This window comes from Sciurus carolinensis, chromosome 8 (assembly GCF_902686445.1).
Source record: "Sciurus carolinensis chromosome 8, mSciCar1.2, whole genome shotgun sequence".
NCBI lineage: Eukaryota > Metazoa > Chordata > Mammalia > Rodentia > Sciuridae > Sciurus > Sciurus carolinensis.
Window position 1 is genome coordinate 71,432,927 of NC_062220.1, and position 21,062 is coordinate 71,453,988.

The following is a 21,062-nucleotide window of genomic DNA, read 5'->3' on the forward strand; positions in this document are numbered from 1 at the left end:
TTGGATGTACTTATTTAACCAACTTTGTGTGTTTTGTATAATCCTTATTTTCTTTTTATTTTACTATTATAACCAATATTATACTATATTACTGAATTAATGGCTTATGAATTTAAGTGGTAATAGACATTGGCAAATTGTTTCCAAAGAGTTTGTACCAATTAATATTCCTGAAGTAAATGAGAATACCTTTCCCCCACATTGGTGGGTCTCAAACTTTGTGTGTGTAGACTCTTAAATTTAAGGAATATAGTGTGTTCTGTGACTTGTATGTATTCATATTTGCCATATTAGAAACTAAACCTGATAAATTAAAAAATGTTTACTAAAACATTTTGGGTAAAAAATGATAAACCCATTAACATTAATATAAAATTTCATGATAAATAAATATATTTCCCCAAACCAAAATCAGTGAAGATAGCAGCTTTGCTTTACATTTTTTACAAATGTACTAATTTTTGTAACTCTTTTTCATGTCTGTCTTAATAGAAGACTACTAAATTTTCATATCTGTTGGAAAATGTTGCTTTGCTTGAAGTGCATGAAGTTTGTCCTCACATAGCAGTCAAGTAGTTGGAAAAGGGGGATACATTTTAAGAGTCTTTTCAAATAATGGCATATATTCTTTGATACCACACCAAAATCTGACAGTAGTAGTTTCTTTAAAAACAGGTGCAAACGTGGAATCTGAAATCTTATCAATGAACATAATGAAATGATGATTACATGAAAATCTTTTAGTGTTGATGCACATCCATGTTGTACTTTTAATGAATCTTTACCTATGAGTAATTTAGGAACATTACATATTGGCCACTTGGAAAATTACCATTCATTAAGTTATACAGAACTCCCAAATGTTGTCTTATTTCATGATATGATATGTAAAAATATTTATCAGGGCATCGTGGCACATGCCTGTAATCCCAGGGACTCAGGAGACTGAAGCAGGAGGATCTCAAATTCAAGGTCAACATCAGCAACTTAGTGAGACCCTATTTCAAAGTAAAATTTAAAAATAATGTAGGGAATGAATCAACCAACATTACCCTATGTAAATTTATGATTACACAAATGGTATGCCTTTACTCTATGTACAAACAGAGAAACAACATGTATCCCATTTGTTTATAATAAAAATAAATAAATAAATAAATAAATAAAAAATAATGTAGGGATATAGCTCAGTGGTAGAGTCCCCCTGATTTCAATCCTTAGTACCAAATGAAAATAATATTTATATCAACAGCAATCTCTCCAGAAAGGTTTTTTTAAAGAGTCTCAAGAAATTGACCATTAAGGAAAATTGTGGCTTAGAAGAAGTGTCTGCAGAAAATCAACCATGTTTCTACCTGGGGATTCCTGAGGCTGTATATAAAATATATATATATATATATATATATATATATATATATATATTTTTTTTTTTTTTTAAGATGTAGATTCCTCAAGAAATAGCCTGGAATGAGAGTGCACATACAATACTAAAGAAGCTCTATGAATAGTACCAAAGATAAGTTTATGGAACTCAAGCTTGCTCAAAAGATAAGGAGGCTAAAAGGTCAGATTCTTGAAATTAAGCAGACTTTGGAAATCCTAAAATACATGCAGAAAGAAAAAGAATCCACCAATTTGCTGGAGACCAGATTGTTATTGGCAGATAACCTGTACTGCAAAATTCCATTCCTCCTACTCAACAAGTTTGTCTGTTCTTTAGGGCTAATGTAATGCTTGAATATGATGTTGAGGAAGCTCAGGCATTGTTGGAAAGAATTTATCATCTGGTAAAAAGCATCTGGATTCTCTTGAGGAACACCTTGACTTTATTCAGATTAAGCATTTATAACTGGAATGTAAAGAAAAGAAACAAAGATGATTCTACCAGGAACAAAGCATAATGCTCAATTAAAAATATGGATCAGTTTTACAAACATTTTAAATACTCCAGTATTTGTTCTTAAGACTGACATAACTTGGACTTTTTTTTTTAACAGCAACAATGATTAAAACTCTAAAAAGATACACAGCATTTTACTTATTTAAAAAAATAAAATTGGTTACAAATGTCTTATAAAACAGACTATATTTTTCAGCAAATTTAATGTTGCTTTCATAATTTTATTTATTTATTTTTTAATTGTCTATCAAAACATAACTCATAACTGAAGTTGGCCAAAAACTGTGAGGTAGCTATAAGAGGCTGAATGTTGGGCACTAGCGCAGTTTACTTTTTCTTTTTTGACAGATCTTACTCTCATTTGATGTGGTTAAACCACTTTAGAGCGAGGAAAGAAAGACAGTTTCAATATTTGTAAACTTGTTTTTCTGTAGTACTTGTAGGACTTTTATGCTCCTTAGTTGTCATTGTCTCCTGTGAGTAAGGTTTCATGAGTTATTGCTTAAACAGTAACTATAAAGATATTCTGGACTTTTCAGAAAATGGCAATTTGCCTTCCTGCATAGTTAGAGGGCAGTTGAGAGAGTACTTATAACCCCAGGTAAGTGCCCAGGGTCTGTACAATGATAATATAAGGGAGATAATGTCCAATGCAAAATAATATTACCCATTTCAAAACTCTTAGCTAAGGTGATATTGTATTTCATAATAGATCTTCAAGATATCTGGAACAGGGATATCTGCAATGGTTGAAAAGAGTTGTGAACTTTTTATTCATGTAAAAACTTCATAGGAATAGTTTTTAAAAAATCCCTGAGGAAAGCCATTGGTACAAAGGCAAGTACTAGATGATATAGATTCTGGCAAAAATACAGATGTATTATTCTATCTCCATGTGCTAAAAAGTATACTTGTGCAATGTTTTGTATTTGTGTTTTGTATAATTAAAGCAGTGATACTGAAGGGAAAGAAAGGAAAGAAAGGAAAGAAAGGAAAGAAAGAAAGAAAGAAAGAAAGAAAGAAAGAAAGAAAGAAAGAAAGAAAGGAAGGAAGGAAGGTCTTTTAAGCATTGAAAAGCTCTCAAGCTAATGGTGGAGGATATAAACTTTCCGAAATTCAAAAGTTTGCTGAAAAGCATAGTTCTATTACTGGCATCAAATATTATTAGTAGTTTTCCTTAAAGTGAAAGGTTTGCTTTGCTAATGTGTGATAAAATATTTGCCATATAGCCAGAGTCTGAATAGCTATAGTCTTTCAGTCATTCCTGCTAATGAAATGGTATTTCATGAAAAATGTGGTTAGAAAGTTCAGCTGGCAACAACACAAGTACTTGCCCTCAGGACAGCCATAGTACTCCAAAATGTAGCAGAAATGATTTATTCATAATTTTCATTTCAATCACAGAAAGTTTTAAGAGGAGATTGTACTGAAAGATTAAATAAAATCAATAATTTTCCTACTCATCAAGAGCATTCTTAAAACAGGCATGTCTTTTTTCATGCCAGTGCATGATAAGGACAAAATGACAGCTTGTTCATCTTGGTGCTGTTGCCTTGGTTTTTGCTAAGGCGCTGTCTTCCCACCATTTCTTTCGTTCCATCAGTGTCCATATCAACACAGTGAAAATGGTTAAAAATGCTCTAGCATTCTTAAAAAATAATTTTGACCTAATAGACCCCTTGAAAATGTTTTGGGGATATTTAAGTCTATAGTTCACTTACAAAACTGCTATTCTCTTATCATCTTCTTTTTATTTTATTGATTGATTGATTGATTGGTACTGAGGATTGGACTCAGGGCAATTTTCATTGAGCTAAATTCCAAGTCTTTTTAAAAAAAAACTTTAAGACGGTGACTTGTTAGTTGCTGAGGCTATCCTGAAACTTACAAACCTCCTGCTGGGATTACCGGAGTATGCTACTGCACCCAGTTATCATTTCCTTTTTGAGGAAATTGAGATTCAGAGATTAAGTTAACCACCAAACACACTTATTAAACTGCCTAGTCAAAATACAAACCCAGGTGTTCTAACCCTAAGATCTTGTCTTCGATGACTATGCACATTGTTTAGGAGACTTTTCTATTGGTTGCCAGTGCTATTACAAAGTTCTTTTTACTGAGATTTCTCAATGGTCCTTCCTATGCCCTCTGGGGTTATGATATACATTCATTCATCAAGCATTTAAGTTTCTTCCATGAGCCGGGTACTGAGGCCATGACGGGGATGCTAAGATGAATAAAATACTGTCTTCACTTTCAAGGATTTCACAATCGATTGGGGAGACAAATGTGTATACAGTTACATATAAGGCCATGTGATAAATGCTGTAAAAGTACTTTGTACTAAGTATTTCAGAAGCACAGAAGAGAGGGTGATTAATTGTTCCAAGAGAAGGGAGGAACAGGGACCTGGGTTTTAATAGCCAAAGTGTATTTTAGTTGAACTTAAAGGACAAATATATTTAATCCCTTTATTCACAGATAGTCCTTCACACACTTGATTACAGCTACTGTGTATCCTATATTGTATGAATTTCTACTACTTTCAATTAACTATTCCAATGCCCTTAAGAACATATGATGAAGATAAATATAAGAAACAAACTTCATATTATGGGAAACACCTTCTGAAAATATGTATTGATCTTTCTTCTGCAACCATACATGCACATTTGTTAACATCAACCTGTAATTAATCATGAGAACCAGAGAGACACTTTTGCCTAATATCCAAACTTTGTATTCTAAAGCACAACTAGAAACAAATATACAAACTAAAGAGACTGTTCAGAAAGTTCTTCATCCAGATTTTTTAGTCATCTTTCCTCTAAGCAGGAGGGCAACAATTTTTTGTTTTATTTTGTTTTGTTCTTCTCTAAAGGGCCAGATAGTAAAAATTTTAGGCTTAGTAACCCAGATAGTCTCTGACAACTACTTAGCCCTACCCATATAGGAGGGAAACAGTCATAAACAATATGAAAATGAATGGGTTCAGTAGTGTTAAAAATATATTGAATTTCAAAACCAGGCAGTGGGCCAGATATGGTTCACAGGCCATAGTATGCTGATTTCAGTTCTAACCTATCTTTCTTCTTATGTGCTCCATCCTCCCACTATGGAGTGAAAAGAGGATGAGATCTGGAATCAGCAGAAATGACTTTTAAATTCTACTCAGGTCAATAACCAGCTGCATGTTTTTAGGCAAACTGCTTTCCTGTTCTAGCACTGTGTTTCTTATGTCATATCAAGAATCTTCAAATTATATAAATAGTAATGGTCATCCTAAAACCAAAGAATTACTCCAAAGTAACTCTGTTTCCTGCCAATAATCTTAAATCCATTTCAACGCAGAATAAACAGTATGAGACACTAAGAAAGAATGAATGTGACTTCAGGTGGTACTATAAGAGGAATGTGTGTATCAAATGGAGACAGAGTCTCTGCAGGTCACAGTGCAGGTAATTCTGAACACACAGAGTGATGAGGCTGTCCAGAAGAAATCAACTGGGGATCTAAAATTTTCTGGTGATTTTATCTAAAGAAATATGTTTGAAAGAACTGACAAAGAATGGAAAAGATAAATTTAATAGGCATGATATTACTTTTCAAATGTTAGGAATCAACAAACAAATGTTAGAACCAAAATAAATATTCTAGTTCTAAATTATATTTCTGAATGGTGGAGTCTGATGGATACAAGTTCTGAGCTCTGGATCTTTGTAGTATCTTGAGTCTGCAAAGTTCCTGCTAGTGACATCACTAGAAGCAATATAATTACTAATTCCTTATACTTGTATAACCATGTAGAGTTTATATTCTTTTGTATTATATTGCTCAAGCATCCTGACCCTATGAGATTAGCAAAGATGAATATCATCATTGCCTTTTTACAAATCAGGGAGCAGAAATTCAAAAAGATTACTTTGCACTTAGAAGATTCTTGACTAAGTAATAAAACGAGAGGCTAAAGCTAAGCTCCTAGGTTAGCCTCAAAAATGTAGACCAAACACTAAAATCAGACATCACCAAATATTTTCTAGAACACCATATCCTTTATAATTCTAGGAGGAAGGAGGGCTTGGGGGAGTGGGATTTAACAGTTTTAAAGCACTTTAAATTTGGAAATAGTTGCTTAGCATTTTGCTTGAGCTGTTAGTGCCCAATTTACCTAGTTTTTCTGTTAAATGCTTCAGTCAAATGTAAATGCTTTATGAATATGGCTCATAAAATGTCCTGGGAGGGGGTTCCATAATAAAACAGCTCCAACTGTGAAGGATTCTAAAAGCAGAAGTTATTCCTTTCAATTTGATTGGTCTCCTATATATACTTTATTCTTACTAAAAGAAAAGAAGAAAATCCCAAACATCTGTGAATAATTCAAATTGCTAAATGGCAAGAATAGATTAATACTTTAATGTTATACTTGTCTTTTATCCAGGCACAACTTTGAACATAATAAATTTGGTTTCAGAACTGAAATCCACAAGATTCTGAGTTTGGTTTATTTTTTTCAATACATATAATTAACTTCATCTTTGAAGGCTTCTGAAGGTTGTAGAGGGCAGAAGAAATACATTTTGATTAAAATGATTCAATCTGTGGGCGGCCTCCACTGTTTCCTACACAGAATACTACAAAGAGATTTGAGAAAGAAGCAATACTGAAGCCAGGGATTCAAAAAGAGAAGATGTTACAGATGGGAAAGTCTCCTCAATTCGCTCCTTCCTGTCACTAGGGATACCAGTGGGAAACAAGGGGGGAAGTCACATGTATGCCGTCCCCCACCTTCAAGTTTCCCATGATGAAATTACAGTTTTACGAACACCCCAGGTGAGCTTGTGTGAGAAAAAGACCTGTGGTGTCTTTGAGTAGGAAAAAGGTGCATTGTTCTTCTGTGTGGAGATGTTGAGGGAATGGAGGATATGACAGTGTACACGGGAGCCGCATGACTCCTCCTTTACTTCCTGTGGACAACTTCCTTCTAGAAATCTCGGGTTTCATATGGGTTGTGGCTGGGAAAGGAGGTAGTCAGGACAATGGTATATTTGATTTTACATGGAGATTAGTTTCTTTTTTTTTTTTTTGCTACTAGGGATTGAACCCAGGGATTCTTAAGCACTGAGCAACATCCCTAGCACCACCACTCCCTTTTTAAAATTTTTTATTTAGAGACAGGGTCACACTAAGTTGCTTAGGGTCTCACTAAGTTGCTAATACTAGCTTTGAACTTGCACTTCTCCTGACTCAGCCTCCCAACCTTCTAGGATTATAGGAGTGTGCCATCATGCTTGGCTGGAGGTTAGTTTCCTAAAAAAATTAGTTTGTAAGGTAAAAATGACCATGAATCAAAATATGCTTAAAAATTTCTTATATTTTCCTTAAAGTACAGTAGTCATGGTTTTACATGTACAACCCTACAACTACATAGAAATATACTTAATAGTACACAGTGTAAAATAAAAAGGTCATCTTGTACCAAAAAAGCTATTGAGATATTGTAATATTAGAAACACACTCAGGGTTATGAGCAGTTAATATCATGAAGTATGTAGGATGTCACTTGAGGGTCAGTATTCTTATGATGAATGAAGGCTAATTTGTACCAACATTTATAATGTCAGACCCTCCTTCTTTCTTTTCATTTTTTCTCTTTCTCCCTTTCTTTCTCTTCCTGACCAGCTAGAATCAAATTCAAATAACTTGGACAACTCAGAGACACTCCACAGCATACTGAGCCTTAGTGTATACACTGGTTTTCTATCATTGCCATAACAAATTACTGTAAACTTAAAGCAACTTAGGTAAAACACAGTCTAAAAACGACAAGTCTATTATCTCACAATTTAGTAGGTCAGAAGTCCAAATTCACTGCTTTGGGTTTTCCAAAGCTAAAATTAGTACCAGTTGGATGGACACAGGGAACTAAATTCAAGTTACTGGCCGAATTCCACTCCCTGTAGCTGAAGGAGGGAGGCCCTCTTTCCTTGGGGCCTGCAGGCTTCTAGAGGCACCCACACTCTTGGGCTCCTGGCTCCCATCCTCTGTCCTCAAGGTCAGTCACAATGGGTAGAATCTTCTGCAGGCTTTTTCCTCCAGTAATTTCAGCCTGCATGTTTATTTTTATACTTATAATTGCAACTTCGGATGATTTTATTCAAATATTTATAATCTCTCACAATAGTCTGATAAATTTTCATTTCTCATATTTCAAAAATCTCTACCTCCCTTTCTGCCTCATCTTTCTTCTGTATCCTTCAACTGTATTTCTACAGTTGCCTTCATGTTTTGCTTTTAGGGGCTCCTGTGACTATATTTGATCCACCTATAAGCATCCAGATTTCTTGCCCTATTTTAAAATCAGCTTATTATAACCCTTAATTCTGTCTGCAAAAATTTTTAATGGCAGTACCTAGATGAGTGCTTGACTGAACAACTGGAGGATGGGAATCTTCAGAAAGCAAACACCTTTAATGTTTCCCACCATACTAAAATAAATTCTTAGTCTTTCAAACATACTTCTTTATAAACCCTAAAACATCATGCATATATAGCCAAAAGTACAGACAGCCACGTTTGTAAATATGATCTTATTTGAAAAATGAAGAAACAAATGAAAACTTACCAAAGAGAACTGTTGTGGGAGGTTACAAATATTTGAATAAAGTATCGCAACAGCAAGTATAAAAATAAGCATGTCCAAAAAGAATGCCCTGGCCTGACCAAAAAAACTGGATGGAAAGAGCCTGCAGAAGCTTTACTTGTTCTCTAGACATTTGGGGTCACTGATTTATTTAGAGGTGCCCAGGTGTTACTTCTTGCCAGGTGAAGTTTAAAGTACTTAGTGCTTTGAAACAAACAACGCTCTGAGACTTGTTAAAGGCCTAGGTGAAAGTCCCTAACTGAATCTAAAGATCCCAGCTGGGTTTTGAGAAACTGGCTTCCAAACTGATTTGACTTCAAAACCACTCTATCATTCTGATTTTAGCCAGTATTTGCACTGGGCTGTCTTTATCCTGGCATATGCATAGGCTTTGCTAAATAACATCTGAGCAAAGTAAGTCATGCTAGAGTTCAGGAATTCCCAGTAGGTGACATATTCCTTCTCTAGCCAGTGGTCAGAGACTACTCTCTTCAGCTGACAAATGAGCCCCTTCCAGTCTTTTACAAACTAAAAGAGACCTGCAGGTGGCATGTTTTAAAGCTTTTACTGTAGCTTTACTTGGTCTGGTGGCCACAGGTCAACTCAGAACAATGGGAAACCCAAGCCCGGTGCCATGAACTTCACCAATACCTACCCCAAACTGAATTTACACCACACAGAGAGTCACTCAATTCTGCACAGGCATTTAGTAGATAGTTGATGTGGATAAAGGTGAAAGGTTTGTTTTTTTCCCCCAAGTACCCTCCCAAGACAGTCAGAATTCCTCATAAGGATTCTAGAGACCAAACATTATTAAGGCATGTGAGAATGCAGGGGGCACATTCAGTTTTCTCTAACCATGCAAATGACATAAACATATTTGACTTGGACACAGAAATAGTGATAACTTCCCTAATGACCTGAAATCTGACTTTAGGTAACCAGGTCTGTAGAAGAAAGGATTAGGTAAAGCTTCTCAGCTCCTGATCTTTTTGCCTCTGGAAACTCTACAGGTGGTTAACAATGCCCAGCTTCCTCCTGCCATGAGATGTAATCAATACATCTTAAATGACATTGTTTCTTGTTTAAAGCATGGGCCACAGGAAGTTTACTGCACTGTTCACTAGCAATCATAGGAGATATTTGCTCCAGAACATGAAAAAGGGATAGTCTTAGAAGAGCTTTAATCCCTGAATTCAAGTATTTTTGTGTCCTGACACCCAGGAGTGATCCAGGAACAATCACGGTAGGATAAAAGGCTACAACAATGAAATAAACCCCTGTGCACAGTAAACAGTAATGCCTCTATGGTACCACAGCACGTTACTTCTCTACCCCTGTGCTCTTTTCAACAGACCTATCTTGAGACCCTGAGAGACAAGAGAAGTAAAAAGTTTGCATGAGTTAAAATTTTGACTTGAGAAATCCTAAATAAACCCTCTATCTTCACTTATTCTTAGTCAACTTAAAACCACTAATTTTAGAGGTCACATGGCTAATGAATACATTATTAGTCTCCCACAAGCTTTGCTATAGATCACAACTATGACACGTGAGTTAAGATGATGGTGGTAATCTGGTGGTTACTTTTCAGGAACTTAAAGGTCACTTTTGGTTACAACACTGACTCTTTTTGGGTCTGTGGATATGTGATGGGTGACTGGAATGGGAACTGTCTTCATATTATGTATTTCCCCTTTACTGCCTTAACTGTTTGGCCAAGTTTTATTCTGCTCTGCATGTAGACATGTTGAATGCCCACTGGAGCTGCTAAGTACTTTCTTTTACCCCACCCCTGTGCTTTTTCAGCACCTATAGAAGCCCATGTACCCGGTGTCCTGCAGTCCTCTTATAAGGCCCAGATAAACATGAAAGACCAAGATGTTTCACAGGATGATGGTGCCACCTCTAGGAATGACCAGAGCACAAGTTGACCATGAATGCCTGGTGGCCCAAGTCGTCCACAAGGCAAAAAGGAAACAAAAGACAACAACAAAAAAATCATCTTTTGGAACCATACCACTGGCCAACAGAAAATGCCATACTCTAGCCTACCCCAGCAAAGAAATAAAAGCTTACATCTCCCTTTGTTTAGGGAACATGCTGGTCCCTTAGTCAGTGCTGTCTGTCTTCAGCTCAAGTCCCAATTACCCACTTAGCTGATGCCCCAATTAAAGACTGATATATGCATGCTCACTTGACCTGATTTGGCCTGCATCACTGAGTCAAAAGTTCTCATCTCTAGTAGTAGGGGCATTCTTGGACAATTTGGGGTCATGGCTAATTTCTAGAGACTTTATATTATAATCAGCCTCTAGTTGGTGCGGAATTGGTTCTAGGACCCCCACTGATGGTGCTCAAGCAAAATCTACAGATGCTCAAGTCCATCATAGAAAATGCCACAATATTGGCATATAACCTATGCATATCCTTCCTTATACTTTAAATGATTTCAAGATTACTTATACTTCCTAGTATAATGTAACATATAAATATGTACAACTATGTAGTTATTAAGCTCTATTGTTCAGGGAATAGCAATAAGAAAAAAGAAGTCTATATATGTTCAGTACAGTCACAATTTTTTTCCCAAATTTTCAATCCACAATTGGTTGAATCCAAGGATGTAGAACTTGCAGATAGAGAAGACTCATTTTTTATTCACTGCAACAAAATAATATCAATCCTTCAGCATTCTCACAAGTTCAATAATACAAACACACTTCAAAGTAATGGCCATTTCTGTGCTTTTTTAACAGAACATCTCACACATAAAACATTGTGTTTTATGTTACAGAAGGCCTAAAAGTGAGGTCCTATGTTAAATTCCATATGGATTTCCATTCTAATGCAGTTGTTAAGTGGTTATGCCCAGCCCAATCCTTTGTTTCCTCCCGCCAGTGAAGAAGATACTTGTTTCCATTTGGCTTTCGTTTGCATTCCTTTAGATGGGCAAACTCAAACTGTGCCATTCTCTTTGGTTGACACCTGACCTATTCACTCATTTATTTGGGATCCTGAACCCTGAGGGCCCTGAGATGAATGTGAAGGATAAACATGAGAGATAAATAAACTAAATAATTTTCTTTTTTTGCTTTCATTGCCAGGAACTTTGGAATTAAGTTTAGTAGTTACCTACATTAATAAATTCTTTTGAAGTTGCTTCTAACTTCTTTTTCATTTAATTTCAGTTTGCTCTGAGTATATCTACATCTCCACTTTTTTACTATTTTTAAAAATTTCTTTAAAATATTCATTACAAATAATAAATAAATCTTAAATGTATTTTTTAAAATAGGGACTCTGCAGAAATACCCTGTGACAATGCTGTGACACTGGAGCATAGTAGCCCTTCCTGATTTGGCATAACAGTCTATCATTTAAGAAATGGCCATCAGATATATATCAGGCCTTATCTGCCATATTAATACAAAGGAGTTAAGGGGGACATAAGCCTACATACATACCACACACACACATGCTCATGAGCCCAAATCAGTCCTGGAGGAAGCTCCTTATCATTCTAGCATTTAATTGCTAGGAAAATAGGTACCAGAAGAATTAGAGACAACCACTGAAAGGAAGAAAGCTTTGTGTTCCTTTTTTCAACTGTGTCACCATTACCACATCTTGGAAGAAAGCAATTTTTGAGTTTCTAAAAGTTTTGTAGTTTACTATTTACTGTAGAATCAAAAACTTTCAACTATTGAGATCAGTCAGGTTGAAGAAGAGAAAATTATAGCATGTGACAGCACAGCATAAGGAAGTAGACTAAGATTGGGGGCTGCCATCTGCTACACAAAGAAATTATAGGGACCAAGAAAACATTTTAAAAAGCATTAGAAGAATTGATCAATCAATAGCCATGATATTTTTTTGGGGGGGGAAGGTGGGTGGGATGCCAGGGATTTAACCCAGGGTGATTAACCACTGAGCCACATCCTCAGCCCTTTTATATTTTTGTATTTATGTATTTATTTATTTTGAGGCAGGGTCTCACTAAGTTGCTTAGGACCTCACTAAGTTGCTGAGACTGGCTTTGAACTTGTGCCACAGTGCCCCGCAACAAACATGATCTTCTCAAAGACCCTGAGCTTTATGAAGCAAAGCAGAACCTGGTTCCCACGAACAGGTGTCATTTTCTACCTGCCAGAAAACCACTTGTTTGCCATGTAACTGTCAGCCTTAGAAATACAGGTTATAGGTGAATATAGAGCCATCAGCAGGGGTAGGCTTCAGATGGAAGCACTCATCTGAGTATTTCTTTGAGGAGATGCATTTGTCAACTGTGCCACCCTGGCTCCTAATGTCATCCCCAAAGGACGTCCAGTAGGAATATGTAAAACAGGAAACTAAATTACCTTTGGTGCTCAGAGAAGAAAAGCATTTGCTTTACCAAAACAATAACAAAAACAAAACAAAGGAGCAGGGGCAAAAATAAACTTGTTACAAAAGGCTCAAAAAAGATTCAACCCAGAAACTAGTTTTAGGGACAGTGTGAAAGAACACACCTGACTAGGAGGTAGTATGACTTCATTATTGTTTTCTGAAAAATAAAGGTGTTTTTTAACTGAGACCAAAGATCTGAACTACCTAAGGGCCTAACAAGGGGTATGGCAGAACTTCTTACAGACTCTGAAATTTTTTTTCTGTAGTGTTCTCAGATTAACCAAGACTAAAAAGATGCCCAGAAGTGACTGGCTCATCAACCAACTCTCCCCTCACATCCCAAGAGCCCTGGACCAGGGACAACTATCAACTGGAAAAAATAACCAGGAGTAGCAAAGAAAGGAAAATTCTTATTTTTGGATGTGCATTTCAAATTATTTCTCCAAATTGACATTCTTGCCTTTTACTCCCTGAAGCTAGTTTTGTTCAGCTTAGTAGCCTTTTTTTTCCTAAATCTGTTTTTCTTTCTTTGTAGATTCACTGGGTAAAAATGGAATCATTTCATTTGCAGATATGACACTGTAGTTAATAAATGCTAAATAACAGGATTAGAAATCTTTCAATAATTCTACTTTTTATTCTCATTGTTTTCTCTTCTTCTTTTCATTTAGCAAATCTTTCTTCAAGTAAGTCTCACAGGGAGATATCCTGATGGACATTGTAGAGCATGGCACATGCTGAAATGAAATTGTAATTACACTGAGACCCAGGGCAACACCCAGTTGTTCATGCTTATTTGTAGCTAGAAGCATCTACAAATGACATATATTAATGAATAGCAGATCCTGTGGTGAGTTAATAGGATAACAAATCTTGGTCAGTACTGCATAAATTGCAGGCAAGTAGAGTTGAGACATATGACCTAGTGGGATGGAATTTCTACAAAAGCAGTTTAGAAATGATGAGATTGAGCTAATACTGGTCCCTGTATTGTCATTGTTCTGTCAACCTACTAAATTCATACATTCTTATTGACTGTTTCCCAGGATTTCTGAGAGTAAGAACTGAATTTACAACCTCTGTTGTAATTTGGGGAGAGGGGATACAGCCATGAATACCCAAGGCACAACCCTTCCATGCATCCTAAGTTATTAAAGAATCCTTTTGGAAACCCCTGCAGCCATAGGTATTCTGTTTATTGCCCTTGTGCTTTAAGTGACTGAAGTGGTATAATGAAACATAAAGCATTAATGAAATTCTATTGTATTTTCACATGAAACTGGAAAAAATAGAAGAGACTGATAATATGTAGTACTAGTCAAGCTGCCCAAGGTGCAGAAAAATTCAATCACTGCTGGTGGCTACAAGAATTGCTGCCACCTTTCTCTGAGAAGTAATAAGGCAATATCCACTTCAGTTTAAAGGTGAAGATACTTTCAAATCAACAAAGTGAGGAACATCACATCATTTATATGATGTTTCATATAAATTTAAAGCAGAATACTTAAGGATACATGTGCAAAGTTGTTATTGCAGTATTGAGCAGTAGCACAAAGGAGGAAATGATCTCAATGTTTATTAATATAAGAATGATGAATAAAATGTAATGCATTCATATTATATAATATTAGACAGCTACTAAAGAGAATGAACAGGATCTATAGGTACTGACATCAGAGGAATGTCTATGATGCATCATATAAAAGGAAGTTATGGGATATATGTGTAGCATTCTAATTACCAGTAAAGATAGGGATGAGAGAGGAAGGGAGAGAAGGAAAAGGAGAAGTAATGAAAGGAGGGGAGAAAGAAGGAAAGAGGGAGAATAAGAGAGAAAAGGGGAGAGAGATAGAGAGAGAGAAAGGGGTCAAGGATATAGAAAATACAAAAATCTATGTGCATATCAATCTTCGTATGAACATAAAGAGTGCAATATTTCAGGCGATTATTTTAACACTGTTTATACAGGGACATGAGACTCAAGGAGGGAAAGGGAAGTTATTATAAATTTTGTTTTATATTGTAGAGTTCTTTAGGATTTATGTAATACAGGAAGGCCAGCATAGTTTGGATATCTAAATGTCCTGAAGGTCTAGAAATGCAGTCTTCAATTTCTTTCTCCCTGCAAACTGAAATTCATATACTGAGCATGACTTGTACTGAGAGACCAACAGACCACATAAGAACATACTGTTTCTAGGTCTAGAAGAGTGGCATCTAATTTGTTTATGCCTACCAAATTCCTGGAATAATTAAATACTATAGGAAAAATCTTGGTTGAAGATATATACTTAACATCATTGGTCAAAATAGAATTTTTAAAAGCTCAAATTCTAGATTTCCAAATAACCAGGTTTAGTCATTATTATCTATCCTTGATTATATATTCCTATAGAATTTCTGAACATGTACTTTAAATAAATATAAATTTATTTATAAATAATACACAACAACTTCTACTCTTAAACTACTTGACTTAAGTTTTGATGAAAACATGTAGACATTTTATTATTTTTTGTTAATGTATAACCTGTGGACTATTCTTTTGTTTCTGTGATGTATGGAATCCTCTTTTGGATCTATAGTTTTACAGATCCTAATGATTTATTTATTGAGTCCATGTATATGGTCCACTACACACATGGAATACTTAATTTATTGATGTTAGAAAAATATAACACAAGGCAAAATCCCTCACAGTTACCCAACTGCTGAAGTTAGCATAGCCTTAAGTGTTTTAGGATATAGTGATTGTAAGATGCTGAAAAGGCATTTGACAAAATATAGCATCTCTTCATCTTTAAAACACTAGAAAAATAGGTATAGTAGGGACATACCTCAACATTGTAAAAGGTATCTATGCTAAGCCCAAGACTAACATCATTTTAAATGGAGAAAAATTGAAAGCATTTCCTCTAAAAACTGGAACAAGACAAGGATGCCCTCTTTCACCATTTCTATTCAACATAGTTCTTGAAACTCTAGCCAGAGCAATTAGACAAAAGAAAGAAATTAAAGGGATACAAATAAGAAAAGAAGAATTTAAACTATCACTATATGCCAATGACATGATTCTATATTTAGAGGGTCCAAAAAACTCCACCAGAAAATTTCTAGAACTAATAAATGAATTCAGCAAAGAATTAGGATATAAAATCAACACCCATAAATCAAATTCATTTCTATACATCAGTGATAAAACCTCTGAAAAAGAAATTAGGAAAACTACTCCATTCACAATAGCCTCAGAAAAATAAAATAAAATACTTGGGAATCAATCTAACAAAAGAGGTGAAAGATACAATGAAAACTACAGAACACTAAAGAAATAAATTAAAGCAGACCTTAGAATATGGAAAGATCATCCATGTTCTTGGATAGGAAGAATTAATATTGTCAAAATGGTCATACTACCAAAAGTGTTGTACAGAGTCAATGCAATTTCAACTAAAATCCCAACATCTTTCCTCATAGAAATAGAAGAAGTTATGAAATTCATTTGGAAGAATAAGAGACCCAGAATTGCCAAAGCAATCCTTAGCAAGGAAAGTGAAGTGGGAGGCATCACAATACCAGACCTTAAACTATACTACAGAGTAATAGTAACAAAAACATCATGGTATTGGCACCAAAATACACAGGTAGATCAATGGTACAGAATAAAACACACAGAAACAAACCCACACAAATACAGTTATCTCATACTAGACAAAGATGCCAAACACTTACATTGGAGAAAAGATAGCCTGTTCAACAAATGGTGCTGGCAAAACTGGAAATTCATATACAGTAAAATGAAATTAAACCTCTATCTCTTACTCGGCACAAAATTCAGCTCAAATTGGATCAAGGACCTAGGAATTAGACCTGAGACCATGTACCTAATAGAAGAAAAAGTAGTCCCAAATTTTCATCATATTGGTCTATGACCTGACTTCCTTAACAAAAGTCCTAAATCACAAGAAATAATATCTAGAATCAATAAATGGGATGAATTCAAACTAAAAAGCTTCTTGTCAGGAAAGGAAACAATAACACGAAGAGAGAGCCTACATAATGGGAGAAAATCTTTACCACACACACACATCAGATAGAGCACTAATCTTCAGGATACATAAAGAACTCAAAGAACTTAACACCAAAATAAATAAATAAATAAATAAATAAATAAATAAATAAATAAATAACCCAATCAATGAATGAGCTAAGGAAATGAACAGGCACTTCACAGAAAAAGATATACAATTGATCAACAAATATAAGAAAAAAATATTCAACATCTCCAGTAATTAGATTAATGCAAATCAAAACTACTCTGAGGTGTCATCTCACTATAGTCAGAATGGCAATTATCAAGAATACAAGTAACAATAAGGGTTGGCAAGGATGTTGGGGAAAAGGTACACTCATATATTGCTGGTGGGGCTGCAAATTAATGCAAACACTCTGGAAAGCAGTATGGAGATTCCTTAGAAAAGTAGGAATGGAACCACCATTTGATCCAGTTATCCCACTCCTGGGTCTATACCCAAAGTACTGAAAATCAGCATATTACAGCCATGTAGCCACATCAATGTCTCTAGCAGCTCAATTCACAATAGCTAAACTGTGGAACCAACCTAGAGGCTAATCAATAAATGAATGGATAAGTAAATTGTGGTACATATACACAGTGGACTATTACTCAGTCTTAAGTGAGAATAAAATTATGGCATTTGCAGGTAAATGGATGGAACTGGAAAATATCATGCTATGTGAAATAAACCAATTCACAAAAATGAAAGGCCAAATGCTTTCTCTGATGCTGATGGATGCTGATTCATAATGGGGTTGAGGGGGAAAAGGGAAGAATGGAGGAACTTTAGATTGGGCAGAGGGGAGTGAGGGCATATGGGGAAAGATGGTGGAATGAGACAGACATTGCTACCCCATAAACATGTAAGATTACACGAATGGAGTGACTGCAAAGTGTATAACCAGGGAAATGAATATTTGTGATCTATTTATGTACAACAAATCAAAATGCATTCTGCTGTCATGTACAACTAATTAGAACAAATTAAAAGTAATTTTAAAAAGATACATTGATTGTATTTCCCACAAATATCCAACTTAACATCTAGTAGGTGTTCTTAACATGCTTTCAACAGCACAATCAATACTACTGCATTCTTCAGAGATCAGGTCTGCATTTGTTCAGCAACTCATTTCAGTGCTGTGGTTTGACCTTAAATCTATTCATTAAACCTATCTTAGAATGTGAAAATCCAGACTTAAATAAAAAATAAATTAGGAGATGATGATTCACAAGATGAAAAGATTTTTTGCTAAGTAAAGGAAAACATTAGGATATCTATCAACAACTAATTTCATTAATTATTTCCAAAATTATATACATATATATTTTTTTCACTGATAGGTAGACAACAGTAGAAACATCAAATGAACAGGTGGTATTCATTAGGACTTGTAAACAGTGCTTGAATTTTTTTTTTCAAAGTCCAAAGGTTGCAACTCAGGAATACAGCATGTGCTTATCATGTGCTAGGCCCTGAGTTCAATCCTCTGCATCACACACAAAAGAATTATTTCAAAATAGCCAAAAGAAAAGATATTGGATATTCTCACCAAAAAGAAATGATAAATGTATAAAATAAAGTGATGAATATGTTCAATACCCTAATTTGATTATCAAACAATGCATAAATGTATCAAAACATTATATTGTACCCCATAAATATGTACAATCATTTTGTGTAATTTTAAAAATTTTTAATTCAGTAAAAAAAAATTAAAAAAGGGTCTATTAGACTTCTGAAAGGTCAATTCATTTTCAGCTTGGGTTAACAGAAATGTCACTATCTCTTGACCTGGGTACAGATTTAAGAGAAATCACATTTAAGACAAAAATTATCCTTTTAAAAGTTTGTGAATATGTGTCCCTGAATAACTGCTTCCTTTTATAGGTATCCCCCCATGCCAGGCACTTAAATGTATATATATGTGTATGCATAATATATATGTATATGTTATGTATATATACACACATGCATATGTATATGTATGTATATATATTTTCTAGGGTGTGGTTCTGAGAGAATGCTTAAATAAACTGACGTCCCTATAATGCCAATCAGAATTAAGCAAAATAGAGTTTAGTAAATTGACACATTTAAAGACTTTATCATTGTTCTTTTTTTGTTTATTTATTTATTTTTATTTTTATAGACTGCCTTTTGATTTATTATACACGAATAGGGTACAACTTTTCATTTCTATGTTTGTACACAATATAGATTCACACCATTTGTATAATCATACATGTACATATGGTAATAATGTCTGTCTCACTCTACTATCTTTCCCTCCCTCACCCCCGCTCACCCCGTTTCTCTCTACATAATCCAAAATTCCACCATTCTTCTCTCACCCCTCCACTCCACCACTCCTTGTTATGTATCATCATCCACTTCTCAGTGAAAACATTCGGTCTTTGGTTTTTTGGGATTGGCTTATTTCACTTAGCATGATATTCTCCAACTCCATTCCTTTACCAGCAAATGCCATAATTTTATTCTTCTTTATGGTCAAGTAATATTCCAGTGTGTGTATATACCACAATTTCTTTATCCATTCATCAACTGAAGGGCATCTAGGTTGATTCCACTTTCTAGCTATTGTGAATTAAGCAGCTATGAACATTGATGGCCACAATGCTTTATTGTTGTATGATGATCTTAAGTCCTTTGGGTATAAACTGAGGAGTGAGATAACTGGGTCAAATGGTAGACCCATTCAAAGTTTTCTGAGGAATCTCCATACTGCTTTCCAGAGTGACTGTACCAATGTGCAACTTCACCAGCAATGAATGAGTGTGCCATCAAAAGCCTACCAACCAAGAAAAGCCTAGGACCAGATGGATTCTCAGCCGGATTCTACAAGACTTTCAAAGAAGAACTGATACCAATACTCCTCAAAGTATTTCATGAAATAGAAAAGGAGGGAACCCTTCCAAACTCATTCTATGAAGCTAGTATCACTCTGATACCAAAACCAGACAAAGAGGAACCCAGGAAAGAAAATTTAGACCAATATCTCTGATGAACATAGACACAAAAATCCTTAACAAAATTCTGGCAAATCGCATACAAAAACATATTAAGAAGATAGTGCACCATCATCAAATAAGGTTCATCCCAGGGATGAAAGGTTGGTTCAACATCAGGAAATCAATAAATGTAATTCATCATATCAACAGACTTAAGGTTAAGAATTACATGATTATTTCAATAGATGCAGAGAAAGTGTTTGATAAAATACAGCACTCTTTCATGCTCAAAACACTAGAAAAAATAGGGGTAGCAGGAACATATCTCAACATTGTAAAGGCTATTTATGCTAAGCCCATGGCCAACATCATTCTTAATGGAGCAAAACTGAAAGTATTCCCCCTAAAAACTGGAACAAGGCAGGGATGCCCTCTTTCACCACTTCTATTCAACATTTATCACTGTTCTATTCATTAACCAAACATCTAAGATGGAGAGTCTCTGTGCATGCACATGCCTTTCTCCCCTGGTTCTGTATCTTGTCTCCATCTTCCTCTCTGTTCCCAGAAGTGTTCCATGGAACCTACTGATGGCCTTCTCTAGTTTCTAGCTTTTGTTTGGATTTAGGATAATGAGAAGCAATGGCAGAGCATCAGAGAATGAGGCTCAAGTTCCTCTAATGGCCACAGCTCCTGCTAGCAGTTCTTTCCTATAGGAAGAGTCTCCAATAAAGCTCTTTTCTGGTCCTGGTAATCTCTCCCCAATTTTGCCAGTCAGACCTGTGAGTGGTAATAGCTCCCTGCTGCTACTAGCCCAAGAGTGCTTCACTACTATTGTTCTCCTTTATACCTGCTCACCCCTTTGTAAACAGTCCGTATTAAACTTATTACATGACAGAAAATGAGTGTGTCATCAATTTCCTTCTGGGATCCTGACCCATATACTTATTTGCAAAGAATCTATTAAGAGATCTATAACATATAAGAATAAATTAGAAATTGATTATGCTCTCAGTTTACAATCTGGTAAAGGAGATAACTGTGGTTCATCTAATATCATTAGTTAATTAATGTCTGCTTAGATA

General features: G+C 35.3%; 1 protein-coding gene and 1 pseudogene across 1 annotated transcript in view; one reads left to right on the forward strand and one right to left on the reverse strand.

Moving 5' to 3' along the window:
* LOC124990471 (prefoldin subunit 3-like) overlaps positions 1-1,901 on the forward strand; it is a 137,934-nt pseudogene extending 136,033 nt beyond the window's left edge.
* Immp2l (inner mitochondrial membrane peptidase subunit 2) overlaps positions 1-21,062 on the reverse strand; it is an 892,224-nt gene that overhangs the window by 146,748 nt on the left and 724,414 nt on the right. The gene's annotated exons all lie outside the window — the stretch shown is intronic.